General features: G+C 44.3%; 1 pseudogene; it reads left to right on the top strand.

Moving 5' to 3' along the window:
* Window positions 1–13,408, top strand: part of LOC128106433 (40S ribosomal protein S26-like) — a 46,248-nt pseudogene that overhangs the window by 14,781 nt on the left and 18,059 nt on the right.

The following is a 13,408-nucleotide window of genomic DNA, read 5'->3' as shown; positions in this document are numbered from 1 at the left end:
TGGAGATCAAACTTACAGCACATGGACAATATCTGATTTTGTTTCTCCATTTTTTTAATGTATTGGCTTAAAAAAAAGTTACACAATGTATTTGATCATATTTCCCCACATCCTTCCCCTGATCCTTCCCATCTCCTACCCACCAATATCATGTTCTTTCTCTCTCTCTCTCTCTCTCTCCTCTCTCTCTCTCTCTCTCTCTCTCTCTCTCTCTCTCTCAAAAAACAAAAAAAACTAAAAAGAAAAAGACAAAAACACCAAAACAAAAAGCGCACATAAAACATGGAGTCTATTTGGTGTCGTCATCTACTCTTAAGCATGGGACCTGCCCTGGAGTGTGGTTGGAGTACCTGATGTCACTCCATTGGAGAAAACTGATTTTCCAACCCACAGTCCCACAGCAGGTATCAATTGCAATAGTTTCTTGCTTAGGGGAGGGATTTTGCATCCACTTCCCCTTCTTGTGCTGGGATTCATCCACCACCTCTTGCTCTTACAATCCGCCTCCTTGTCCACCTAGACCCCTGAGCCCTGAGGGACTGAGTGCTGCATGACCAATACCTGAAGCATGACAACAGTGAGAAGCAGCATCGCCTGGTGTATTAGACTAGGCCTTTGAGGCTTCCAGCAGCACCTTGGGAAGAGCTGGCCCTCATAGCTCTGATTCAAACAGGATGGAAAAGCAGGCAGTACAGCCCTAGATCACATCTACTGCTCAGAGCAAGGCTGAACGAGATCCCACCTAGACCGTTCTTTCTAGCTTCAAGGCTGCACTCAAGCGGCTTTCTTCGCCACATCCTTCCCAATGCCCATGCTTTTCTAGTCTCCAAGTCTAAACCTACATGCCGCTTCCTCAGCATGCCCTACCCTTACTCTTCTCCCGTCAAATTTATGCCTGCCCTTCTGTTCATTTTTTCCTAAATGCACCCAGCTCTTTCATCACAATGTGATTATATGTCTCATGTTTGTCTCTCCCATCATGCCTGAGATCAGTGGGTAGAATGTCAGCTTCACTTAGTTCTAACATAGTTCTTAGTGTACGGCGGGCATTTAACAAACACTTGCGGAATGAAAAATAACAAGCACTCTCCTGGGGTATGAACTTGTGAGGACCACCCTGATGGCCGGGGCTCTTCACAGGAGGAGGTGTGCATCTACAGTAGTAGACTTCCAGCCACTACCCGGTGTCAGAAGTACGTAATGACTTTGTGTCTATGGTTAGGATTGACTTGAGAGACAGGCGTAGAATCTATAAAGCAAATTAGGCCAAAGTTTAGCGTCTAAAAAGAGCAATTCATTCTCAAAGTGTCTGTGCATTAAGAGCTTGGCTGGGCATTTCTGAGTTGGATACCTGTTATGAGGCTGGAGACAGGGAGTGACTGGAGAAGCTGGGCCTAGCAGCCAGGTGTGTCTCGGTATCTGTATCGCCTCTGGGCCACTGCATGTGGGATTGCTGCACAAATCTGGGTATATCAAGTGATGGAAATGTACCTCAGTATCTCGATTCATCACAAGAGAAGGCTCAGACTCACCTGGCTTTCTCACAGGCTTGACTCAGGTCCTTGTTGTCCTATGTCCCCTCCTCCCATCCACAGCTGCAACCATGAAGAAGTCTCAAGTGTGCCCTCCCTTGTTCTTTTATCTCTTGACTTTCTGTAGACCCGCAGTCAGTCTACACACAGCTTCATCCAGGAAATGGGAGTGGCTAAAATCTCCAGGGCTAATTCTTAATCTAAGATAAATGGGAGCCACTGAACAAATGCCCTATGGATAGACTACTCTGGAAACCATCATGGAAGACTCAGTGGTATTCATAGAGTCTAAAGCCCTGTTAGTCCAAAGTGGAGACCCCATAATTTACATTGATTAGCTTCTCCTTCTCTCTGCTTTCTCCCTGTTCCTTCACACCTGCTCCAAACTACCTTACAAATAATGGCATCCCTCTGTACATCCTTGTCTTGAATACTGCTTTTGGAGAAACTTAAACTAAGAGATTAATGCATTGGTGAGATAACAAAATTCTGAACATGTCTTAGTCATGCAGAAATCATCACTAGGTGTTAAGTACAGAAGGCAGGATTAACCATGATACAAATAAATCATGCCTAGCTAAATGCCCAACCACCATAGATGCCTACTCAGTTACCATACTTTGTTCATGCTAAGACACACCTTGTCTTTATATTTTAACTTTTCTGGAAACAAGAAAAAGTGCCGCCAAATAGAATTAGATCCCTAATTTAATGAACACTGGTAGACTTGTACTCTTGTTTGTCCTGGGGCCTCATAAGGAAGAGTAGACATTGTGTCTTCTGGGGGAAGGGATTCCCACAACAGGCATCATGAACCTGAATATGACCCCAGTCATGAAAGAAAAGAGACTGGGAGAACCAGGTTTTCTGGACAGGTGCTAGGACAGCGAGTTCATAAACACAGAGACTGTTTCTCATGTGTCTGTAGCATCAAGATAGAACTTGGTCGAAGTTATTCATCTGGTAAGTGAGATGGGAAGGTGGACTGTCCTACCTGTCCTGGAAGCACACAGAGGAAGCGAAACAGCTCCAGCAAAGACAGAGATAGGGCAGAAAGTGAGCATCTTTAGAATTTCAAGAACATGGGCGTGCTTTAGCAACTAAGGAGACCGAGTGAGCCCTTCAGTACAGTTCCTCCCACTTGATTTTGAACACACTGCCAGCTTCAGACCATGAGGAAACAGGTAACCTAGTAACGGCTGCATCGCCCTTCTCTTTCCTCCACGTTCCAGGACTGTGAGGTCTTCATGAGCAAAGCTCGGTGCCTCCTTCTTCTTTCTCCTCCAGAATGCAGCCTTTTTTCCCTCACAGGTTTCTCCTATTCCTGGCACATTTTAAAACCTACCCCTCACCTCATTTTCCTCCCAAAGTTAATCTTCCTCCTCTCCATCTCTTCAGGGTTAGCCCACTCTCCATCAAACCAGATGGATGCATCTGGTATTCAGGGCTGATGATGAGTTATCTCTGTTAAGGACCATTTGTATTGTAATAGCACTTTCTATGCCTCAAGCCCACGAGGATGAGCACATGCCATGCATTTGATAGTGAACTCACAGGGGTACTTTGGGGTAATTTTAAAATTCCAAGGGAAACACGGAGGCATCTGTCAGGCTGGGTACAAATTACTACTATTAAGTTATTTGGATTCACCTACTTAATAAACACAACTGTTAGAAATTTCTTTTGGCTTAGAAGAGCTGTGGGGGTGGAAGTCAATGTTCTGTGAATAGAAAGTTTGGAAACTTAAGCAGTGGGTAGGAGTGGTATGTGAAGTGACTCATATGCTCTCAGGAAAGAGTCTGCAGAACAAAGGACCCCTTCAGGTACCCCAGATCACAGCCTGTAGGTGAGTCCATCCTTCCAATAGGTCGAGATCCCTATCACCACATTCCTAGTATCTTCCTAGGTAATGACTTCAAGACTACCTATTCCGAAGCACTCCCTGACCATGGCCCCAGGAGATAGAGAGCCGTACTTAAGGTGTGAGATTCCACGGTAGAACTGAGAACAGTCTGAATTTTTAGGCTTTCCTCCCAAATCATGTTAGCTTCCCCTTCTGTTAGGCTTGTCCCATCTTTTCCTCAGTATTCATGGATAGAACTTAAAAAAAAATGTATAGTGGATTCTACATTAGAATGTAAGTTCCATTAAAGCATGACTTCACATGCACATTACAGTATAACCAATACCTGCCAGAGTCCCTGTTATCTAATAGTCACTCAATAAATGTACTGAATAAATTAGCTAGAGTTCCATGGAAGAACCGAGCCCTAACACCCTATCATCCACCATATGGATCACCTTCTTTCCTATGCAACAAGAACGGTGCTGACTCTGCGCCTTGGAGGAAGAGAGAACATGTCACTCAAAGTAATGTCTGTGCACTTCGATTCAGAGAACTCCTATTGGGAAAGGCTGAGTTCACGAGCGAACAAATGCCTGGAGAATCCTGTTCCTCTAAGTAGCCTACTTTGGCTACCCAATCCACTGTTCCTGCCTCTACTAAATACTCCTGGGTTGGAAATGGTTAGGAGCCAAAGCCTCTGCTTCTACTGGGGAGCACTTTGGAGGGATGCTCAGCCATCCCTGGAAGGTGTCTGTGGGACCCCACAGCTAATGGCTCTCTCTGTAAGCAGCTCCAGCCTTTGAAAGGTCTCACAAAAGAGGACGTGCGCAATTGAGACTGCAGCCTAAGTGCTGTCTGGTACTGATAAGGCTGCCTGGGAACGCCCTGTCCTATCCCTTGCCCAAACCAAAGGCTCTTTGAGAGTCGGCCAAGCATGTGAGAGCAGCCAAGCAGTACTAAGTGCATTACCTTGTCTAAGCAAAGCATGAGAAGTAAATTAAGATCCTCGCTGACCTCACTGACTTAACATAAAAAAAGCCTCTGCTTTTACCTAATGCATGACCATTGCCCTGAAGAGAATCCCCTCCCTTCCCTTAAAATTGCATTTTAAAAAAATGCCTTTAAAAAAAAAAAAATGGCCGTGTCTGCCATCTCATTCTGTAAAGAGCTTTCTAGTTCATCTTTCTCTCGTCATTTCTAAAACAATCAAATGAAAGAGGAATGGGATTGCCATAATTAACTTGGACCCATAAGATCTATCCTAACACTAGAAGCTAAGGGTGCAGACCCCTAGGTTTCTGGGGGAAAAGTAGATAACAGAAAAAGAAAATCGGGGTTCTGTAAGCTAAGAAACCAAGAAGAGGCACTGGTATGCAGGCAGCAGCGTGCATGGTAAAGTACTCCACAGCCAGCACAGACGTGTACAGACACAACAACTGTGTTAAATGTTCCAATTGGAGTGACGTCTCAAATGCCCTTCAGCAGCTGCAGTGGTCACACGGTTCAAAGAAAATAAAAAGACACAACTATCTGTTCCCTGAAAGGGCTGCTTTGCCATTTCAGCATGCCATTTATGTATGAGTCACACAGATGGGACATGCTGGAAATCACCTAAGGATAGGGTGGGAATCCGTGCAACTAAGAGCCAGGCTAAAATGCAAAGATGGGAGTGAAGTCTAAGAGACTGGCTAGAGGAGAGACAGTTTTCCTCCAGCTGGGGGGACTTAGGGACTCCACTAAGTGGGATGGGGCTGAGCTTTGAAAAGAGGCACCTCAGCAGGGCTGAGAGCATTCGGCCTGAGAGGGTGAAAGAAACAAGACACAAGGAGGACACAGTGAGGACTGTTACGAGGAGCCGGGCAGTGTGTTGCTTTTTCTCCTGCTCTGTCACAGTCACCATAAACTTGGTTCCTTAAAAAAATAGAAAAGGTCTGGTAGTTTGGTAGGTCAGAAGTCTGCCCTGAATCTTGCTGGGCTAAAGGCAAGCACTAGCAGAGCTGTGTCCATTGCTGGAAGTTCTAAAGGAGAAATGATTGCCTCTTTCCGTGGGTTTATGCCGGCATCATGGGCATCCTCTCTTCCTTCATCAAAATCAGCAAGAGTGTGTTGAATCCTTTTCATGCTGCCATCTCTGGTTCCATTTCAAAAGACGCATGTGGTTAGACTGGACCCTGAACAATCTGGTATGATTTTCCCATCTCAAATCCTTAGCCGTAATAATATCTGAAAAATGCCTCTGCAATGGAAAGATATCCTATTCTCAGGGTAGATTAGACATGGACGTGGGGGTGGAGGCGGGTAATGCTACCTAACACAGAAAGAAACCAAATGGCTTATAGTGCTCCAGCTGAGAGCCCAGAACAGGAGAAAGAGTAGGGTAAATCCCTATATTTGTGACAATTCTAGATCTAGTGTTACTGAATGATGGATTTTTTTTTTCTGGGTTTTTAATTCATAGTCACTTCTTACAATAGATCTTGCTCAGTAGCCAACAGCTTCCTCAGAAACCAAATGAGAGAACAGAGTGTTCTACTTGGTGAGAATACTACCATCTCTTAGCTAGGCTAGGAGACATTTTGCTCTGATGAACAGTAGTCTCCAACTCTCAGGTGCTTAAGACAGTTTCTCTCTCGCTCATCCTTCATTGTTCTCCAGAGGCTGGCCAAGGAGCCCTGCCGCAAATCCCCTCACTCCAGGGCTTAGACTCACAGAAAAATAGTACTTTAAACCTTTCCAGATTCCACACAGAAGGAATGATTATTTTAAAAGGTCTTGCACCAAGCATTACATGTTCCAGCCTGGAAGATACACGTGTCCATTCTACCCACAGTTCATTGGTCCAAGTACTTCACATAACCCTACCTGCACAGAAGATCCAGGCAGATAAGCCTGCCCAGTGACCCTGGCAAACAGATGGAAATGTGTGAGTAGGGTGGCAACCTGCTACTTCAATTTTTGCAAGTCATGGAGATCTTTTGATGTTAGCCAATCAGCTGTCAAGTCCCTCTTCCTCTTGCTTCAAACTGTCCTGCTCATCAATTGATCTTTCCTGCCATGTCATCATCTCTATTACTATCAGGTAACAAAGTGCACTCCAGTGTTTCTAAAACTGTTTTCACTGTGACCCACAGTTAGAAATTCATGTTTCATTCAGAACAAATAAAATACATACCTATACATGTGCATGCACACAGGCGACTGAAAACAAGTTAATGTCATTCACTCTTCCACCCTCTTCTCACAGCAGTGATTATAACCCAACAAATTGATTTTTATGAACTACTCAGTTTGATGACCAAGAGTCCCTGGTGCCTAGGAAGATGCGAAACTGCTGAGCTCTTTTCTTCTGGCAGCCCTTATCATTTTCCTTTTGGATTTCTTTTGTTTGTTCCTTTAAAGTTAATCAAAACTTTATTATGACCTTGTCACTAGAGGGAAGATGCCCTAAGGACTGGAATTACAAAGATGGACAAGATAGCCTGTGTTCTTGAGGGCTTTATAGATTAGACGAGACCAACGTATAAACAAATAGTTGCCATGGCTTGGGAGACATTCCATAGTTAAAGAATGGAAATCATTTCATAGGAATGCAGGGGAAGAGCATATTCTACTTAGAAACACTGGGAGAGGTTGGTTAGATCCAGATTACATCCTGGGGTTTCAAAAGCCTTCTTTAAGCTTTCTCAGTACCCACCCAGCTGTCCAATTTCCCCTGCCTCGGCTTCCGAACAAACAGGATGTTAACTCTTGCCTGGCTTAGATAGGTGACAAAGGTAATGTCCTTGACATTCTGTCTCTTCTTGTCCCCAGATGAGGCTGGGAATCACATTGTCAATGACAATGGACACTCTGGTACATCCTGAAAGTTCTCATACATGCTGTTGACACTGGACCAGGTAGCCTTTCCCTGATTTTTTACAATTAACTAATTCTGTCATTCTTTAATACCAAGCTCAATCTTACCACTTCAAGAACCATCCTCAGGTTGTTTCAGTCTAGCCTATCCCTTACAAAACCCTAGAACAGTTTTCTTCAAACTGTTTTTGCACACTCTTGATTTATTTTTAAAACTAAGCTATGGGCACTGTACAGAATTTTTAATGTACATCTAAAATGTTCACTCTAAGTCTAACTTTCAACATATTTCATAGTTTCTATTGGCTCAGAATGTTTTTAAATGTATGCTTAGATATTCAATTTATACAGGATATCAACTATAAACTTGGCAAATTCATTTCTCATTGTGAACCAATCATCAAAACCAGACCTATCTTCTGTCAGAAAGTCTGACTTCATTTTTCAATTCAGCTAACTATGTGAATGTCCATCCTGAAGACAATGATCTCACTTTTAAATTTGAATTCAAAGATGGGTGGATGGGTGGGTGGAGAGATAAGTCCTCACTCAGCCTTGCCAAGAGTTTATCTTTGGGATGACAAAGGGGAGGCTCCTGTCTGTGTTTCCTGCTGGCACTGGTCCTGCCTTGGCATCCTATAACTGTCCCCATGTTTAGTGCCCTGGAGCAGTTCACATTAATACACTTCTAAGGTGGGAGAGAGATTTGTTCTTCACCAAAGGGAATTTAAAAGACCAAGTGGGAAGAATCAGGCAACCACACACTTGATATTTCAATTTTAGGAAAGGGCAGAGTCAGAATTGAGGATCTAAAATGAATGCCCTTAAAATTAACTAGGGGCTTCATAGAAAGCCATTTGTTTCCTTCCGAAGGGCCAGCATTCCATTTGGGTTGAAGACCCCACCTGGAGGCCCTTGGGAACCAGAAGTCTACCTCCACATGTAGAGGGTGTTGAAACAGTGGAGCTTAGCAGCTCTCCAGTCATTTCAATTTTACGAGACTCCCATGAGATCATAAACTCAGTTCCTCTCAGTTCCACAAACAGGGGGACCTGAGTTTGATCCCGAGAATTCACATGAAAAGCTGGACATTGGTAGCACATGCTTGTAATTCTAGCACTGGGGTTGTGGGGACAAAGAGGATCCATGTGGCTCGCTGGCCAAGATGCCTAGTCTAATATGTAAGACACAGGTCCTGTAAGAGAGTGAGAGATCCTGTCTCAAAACACATAGAGGATGGCTGTCATGAGTAACAAAACCCAAGGTTGATCTCCAGCCTCCACATGTACACACACATCACATATGCACACATTCAATCTCTCTCTCTCTCTCTCTCTCTCTCACACACACACACACACACACACACACACACACACACACACACACATACACACACACACATTGTAAAGAAAAGAATGAATAGACCATTTTCTATTTCAATCCAAATACATGTTTTTAAAAGTACTATGATCATAGTGCAAAGATGAACACATCAGCCTTTATGACCATAAATATCACATTTGTACCCAGAAGGTCTGACATCAATGACTCAGGACTTTGGCTTTTCTTTTCTTGTGGTGATTTTTGTTTAACTTTTGATAGACATCTCAAAATAAATCTTAGCTGATTCAAAAAAAAAAAAGAAAGAAAAACCACACATGCAACCTAGCAAAGATATCAGCCTTCCATCAAATTCAGTCTAAAGACAGAAGTGGGGCTTTGCCTATTCTTTGAAAATGAATGTGAATCTAGGGAAAAACTTTAAAGCATTTTCTTAGCCAGCCCAGAGGACTGAGAAAGAGCCAGGTGTAAAATCTATTTCTCCCCGCCTCCACTAGCGTCCTTTCCCAGTGCCTGCCTGACCGGCACCGCTCCCTTTCCATCCCCATTAGAAAGAAACAAAAATTTGCTCTGACTGATGGCTAAAGAATGAGGGCAGATGTGTGATCTTTATGCATTTTAGGTGTAGACCAGATTGGCTTTCCAACTGTTCTTCCTTTCAAGCCACACTCATACCCCAGTGCCGACCACCTGCTCCTTCCTTTCCCTTCGGAGGCACACTAATGGAAACTCCTGCTGCCAGGACTGTGGAAGGACTCAAGTGTGCTCCCTCCCTGGGATCCCTAGCTGGGGATCCATGCCTGGCTTCCTGTGGCAGAAATTGATGCACAGCAGCTTCTGCAGGAGAGCTGCGGAGCCCGGTGCCCTCCCTCACCAGGTCACATTCTGTTGCACATTCCTGGGCAATATTTCAAAAGCTTACACATCCTGCCACTCACTTCCCCCACCCCTGCTCCCAAACAAGACATTAGGAAGGAAACATGAGAGATTGTATTTTAGCCTAATTGAACAATAGCCCTTATTTCATCTTGAGTAAGATAAATGGGCTGTCCGACTTCACTTCTCACTTTATCTGTAACGAGGTTTCTCTCTCAACTGTTTACTAAAGTATTAAAAAGCACTTTGCAGTGCCTGCTGGTATATTCCATCAAAGAGTCAATAAAACAGATGAAGACATATGAGAAAGCCAGGGAGATAAGGAGCCTTTTATGAAAGTTCAGATTCTAAACCCATTAGAAAGAACAACCTCCCCTTGATGAATTCAGAGGGAAAACACAGATGTTTTCTCTCTGGCAGCAAATGGACTGTTTTGTAGGGCAGGACACCACCTGACAGGTCTTCCCAGGGTCAGACCAAGGTGGGTAACTAATTGCAATCATTAACAAGGAAAGAAGCTGCCAGAGTTGTGGGGTCCTAATAGGCCATTAGTGTCTCCAGGGTGCAGGTACTTCTCTGGACCATTAGCATCTCTGCAGTGGAGTAGTTCTATGGACTCTTCTCTCACACAGTGATGCAATGTGTGTCTGTTGTTGCTCAGGCTCTGTCTGTAACTGTTCTTGGCCCATAGTCAGATCTTGAATGCTACAAAAGTGAGCACAGAGAACAGCCCCTTGCTGGGGGGAGGGTTAACACTGGATATGTTAAACTTACAACATCACTCACCTTTACTGCAGCCCAATGACTTCCCTTCAAAGTGGGAAGCAAATATTTAACGCTGGTAATTACCACAGTATGGAGAATGATCACCATCTGTTTGATAGATTGAGATTCTCTGTATGAATTAAGCATGAATTCTTTTGCATTGTGTTGTATAATAGTTTCTTCCAAGATTGAAACATTCCATCCTTCAGGAAAGCTCCTTAAGTAGGAAGGTAAACAACTCAAAATAGCTTCAGGAAGTCCCTGAAACTCACCAGATTCACTAGGTTCTGCCCTGCCAGAGTAAGCACTAGAAGCTGAGAGTCCCTCTGAGACTAGAACAGAGTAGCCAAGAAGACTCTCAGACCAGACCAGCTGCCTGGAAGCAGCAGAAATCAGCTAAGCTGCCTGGAAGTGGTTTAGACCCACGGAGGCACCTGGAAAGGACACTCTCCAACCTGTTGAGCTGCCCGCAGGCTGTGCAGTATGTTTCAGGTTTCCACCTTTCGTGAGCTGTAACCCATGCTGGGGTGGGCTTTGGTGATGCAGCTGTCTTTGAGTCATTTCTGCTCCTGTAAGTGACCCCTCACCTATAGTCCTGTCAGTAACCCCAATAAAATGCATTGGTTCACCAAGTTGGACTTAGAGGTTTTTGTACTTTGGTCTGTTATGGGCTCCTTAGCTGTGGTGAGTAGACGTGTGTTGTGTCTCCCCAGGAAAAGTTTTGTCACACAATACATTGTAGTAGACACTTAGAAACTGCTGTTGCTGGAAAGCATTGAATGCTCTCTTGGGCTCCCAAGATAACTGGAAAGCAAGATATAAGCTTGGAATTTCTGTTTCCATCTCGAGTGTCTCCCTTACTTCTATTATGGTATCTCTACTGCCTGACTCCGCCTAGGCATGTTATTCACCCCAACAGTGTCTGTCTACCTCACCCATCTCCTCCCTCCTTCAAGACTGAAGGCACAAAAGAGATAAGCCACTGCCATGTAGGATTCCAGCAAGAGCACCGCCAGGTAGGACAGACCTCCTCCTCAGCAAGAGCATGGCCCCCGCAGGGCAGACTGCCTCCTCAGATGAGGTTAATTATTCATGATAGCGAAGTTGCCCTCTGGAGCAAAGGTAGACCGCTCTGGAGAAGCAGACCATCTCTTCAAGCAATAAGGACTACTGCAGACCCCCTTGTAAAACCAGAAGTGAGACCATACCAGGATCACAGCTTGACCAGGATGGCTTCTTCATGCACACTGCTTGCCCCTCACCCAAGTTCTTCCTCTCTTTAAACCCAAAGCTCATGCCAGCATTCCAAAGGCGGAGTTGAGGTCACTGTGCCCCTTTATCTCTCCTTCTCAGTGTGGCCAATGATTAAGCACTCTAGCTTGATTTTTCACCATTTCTTGTCTCTGTAATGGATGTGATAAGGTGGGTGTGCTACCTATCCTGTTGGGGCTGCCAGAGTCCAGGCTTTGGTCACTGTTCTGTTCAAAGCTTTCATTGAGCAATCTGCAGGCCCTCTGTGTCCATTCATACTTGTAAGACATGAAGTGAAATGAAAGGTGTGGCCCCATTAGAAGGAAAAGCCAAATGTCTACTGTTTTTTTAAGAAGATTTATTTATTTATGTACAAATATTCTGTCTGTGTGTTCATCTGAATGCCAGAAGAGGGCATTGGATCCCATTTTAAATGATTGTGAGCTACCATGTGGGTGCTGGTAATTGAACTCAGCACCTCTGGAAAAGCAACCAGTGCTCTTAACCACTGAGCCATCTCTCCAGCCCCAAATGTCTACTCTTTAGTCAGGACCACACTGAGTATTTCTTCCTGCCTGTTTCCACAGTGTCATATCCAAACCATTCATTCTGTGCAGATTACAGCAATTGCTACCATGTCCTGTCACTTCTTTCCTGTCTTGCGCTGTTAGTGTCTCAAATATGGGACTGAATTCTGTTCATTTCTTTGTGCTCTTTCCCTAGAACGGCTCCTGAGATATAGTTGATGACATAATGCAACATTTATGCGTGAATAAATAAATACAAAATATATACAATAAGCTGGAAAATGGATGTTGTGATGAGAAGAGCCCTATAATAGGAGTCATAATACCAAGGTCCAAATATCTAACCTATCGTTCTTGTAAAAGCCTCACTTTTAGATGGGCATGGTGGCGCACGCCTTTAATCCCAGCACTCAGGAGACAGAGGCAGGAGGATCTCTGTGAGTTAGAGGTCAGCCTGGTCTACAAAGTTAGTTGTAGGACAGCTGGGGCTGTTATCCAGAGAAACCCTGTCTCGAAAAACCGAAAACAAAACAAAACAAAACAAAACAAAAGACACAGCATAGACCCAGAGGACAAGTTCCTCGGGTTAGAGGGTGAGAAGTCTGTGAGCATCTGGGTAAGTAAGGAGTTGAGGAAAAGGAGATCGAAGAGGGGGAAAGTCATACTTCTAATAGAGTAAAAGTAAAAAGATTCCCTGTAGAGAGACAAGCCGGGCACCCTGGAAAACAGAACGAACAGGTACCCCAAGCCTTTTTTTTTTCCTTGTAGTTTTTATTAGCAATAGCACAAAATGGTCCTCCTCAGAGAATGACCTAGGCCTTAAACACAAAAGCAGTACTCGACCCTTTTGGTCAACGAAGGAGGAAGTGTTTAACTTTAATATCATTTAGTTTACCCTTGTAGTGGCTGAGAGCTACTCTGGGTGGCCTAGAACTCAGGAAACACCTGCAGTAGGAAGGACTGACACAAACTGCATTGATTATGTCTGTCTGCCTTACACCTTGTTAGCCAAGGAACAGACCTTGTTAGCTGAGGAACAGACCTTGTTAGCCGAGGAACAGACCTTGTTAGCCATTGTGTTTCTGTCATCTGTGTACTCTATAGTTCAGTGGTCAACTTAAAGCCTCTGTCACTCGTTCATCTTGAATTTGATTTCAGTTACCAGCAGATCATGTGTCAATATTAATTACTGAAAGGCCACGAGTGGCTGATTTTAATCTGGCACTGGAAGCCGTATGCCTGAAAATAGATAGAAGCAGCCTGCACTGTTTCCATCGGAGTTCTTGAAACCTGCCTCACACCTAGTCTATCTCCCCCAGCAGGTTTGCGGGCAGCTGCCTCTAGGGGTCAGGCTTTGCGTGTCTATGAAATGTAGGTGCCATTAAGTTGTGGCTCCCATTATCTCCTTGGCCATG

This window comes from Peromyscus californicus, unplaced genomic scaffold (assembly GCF_007827085.1).
Source record: "Peromyscus californicus insignis strain IS unplaced genomic scaffold, ASM782708v3 Scaffold_9__1_contigs__length_137607984, whole genome shotgun sequence".
Lineage (NCBI taxonomy): Eukaryota > Metazoa > Chordata > Mammalia > Rodentia > Cricetidae > Peromyscus > Peromyscus californicus.
This window is presented reverse-complemented; position numbering and strand designations above follow the sequence as displayed.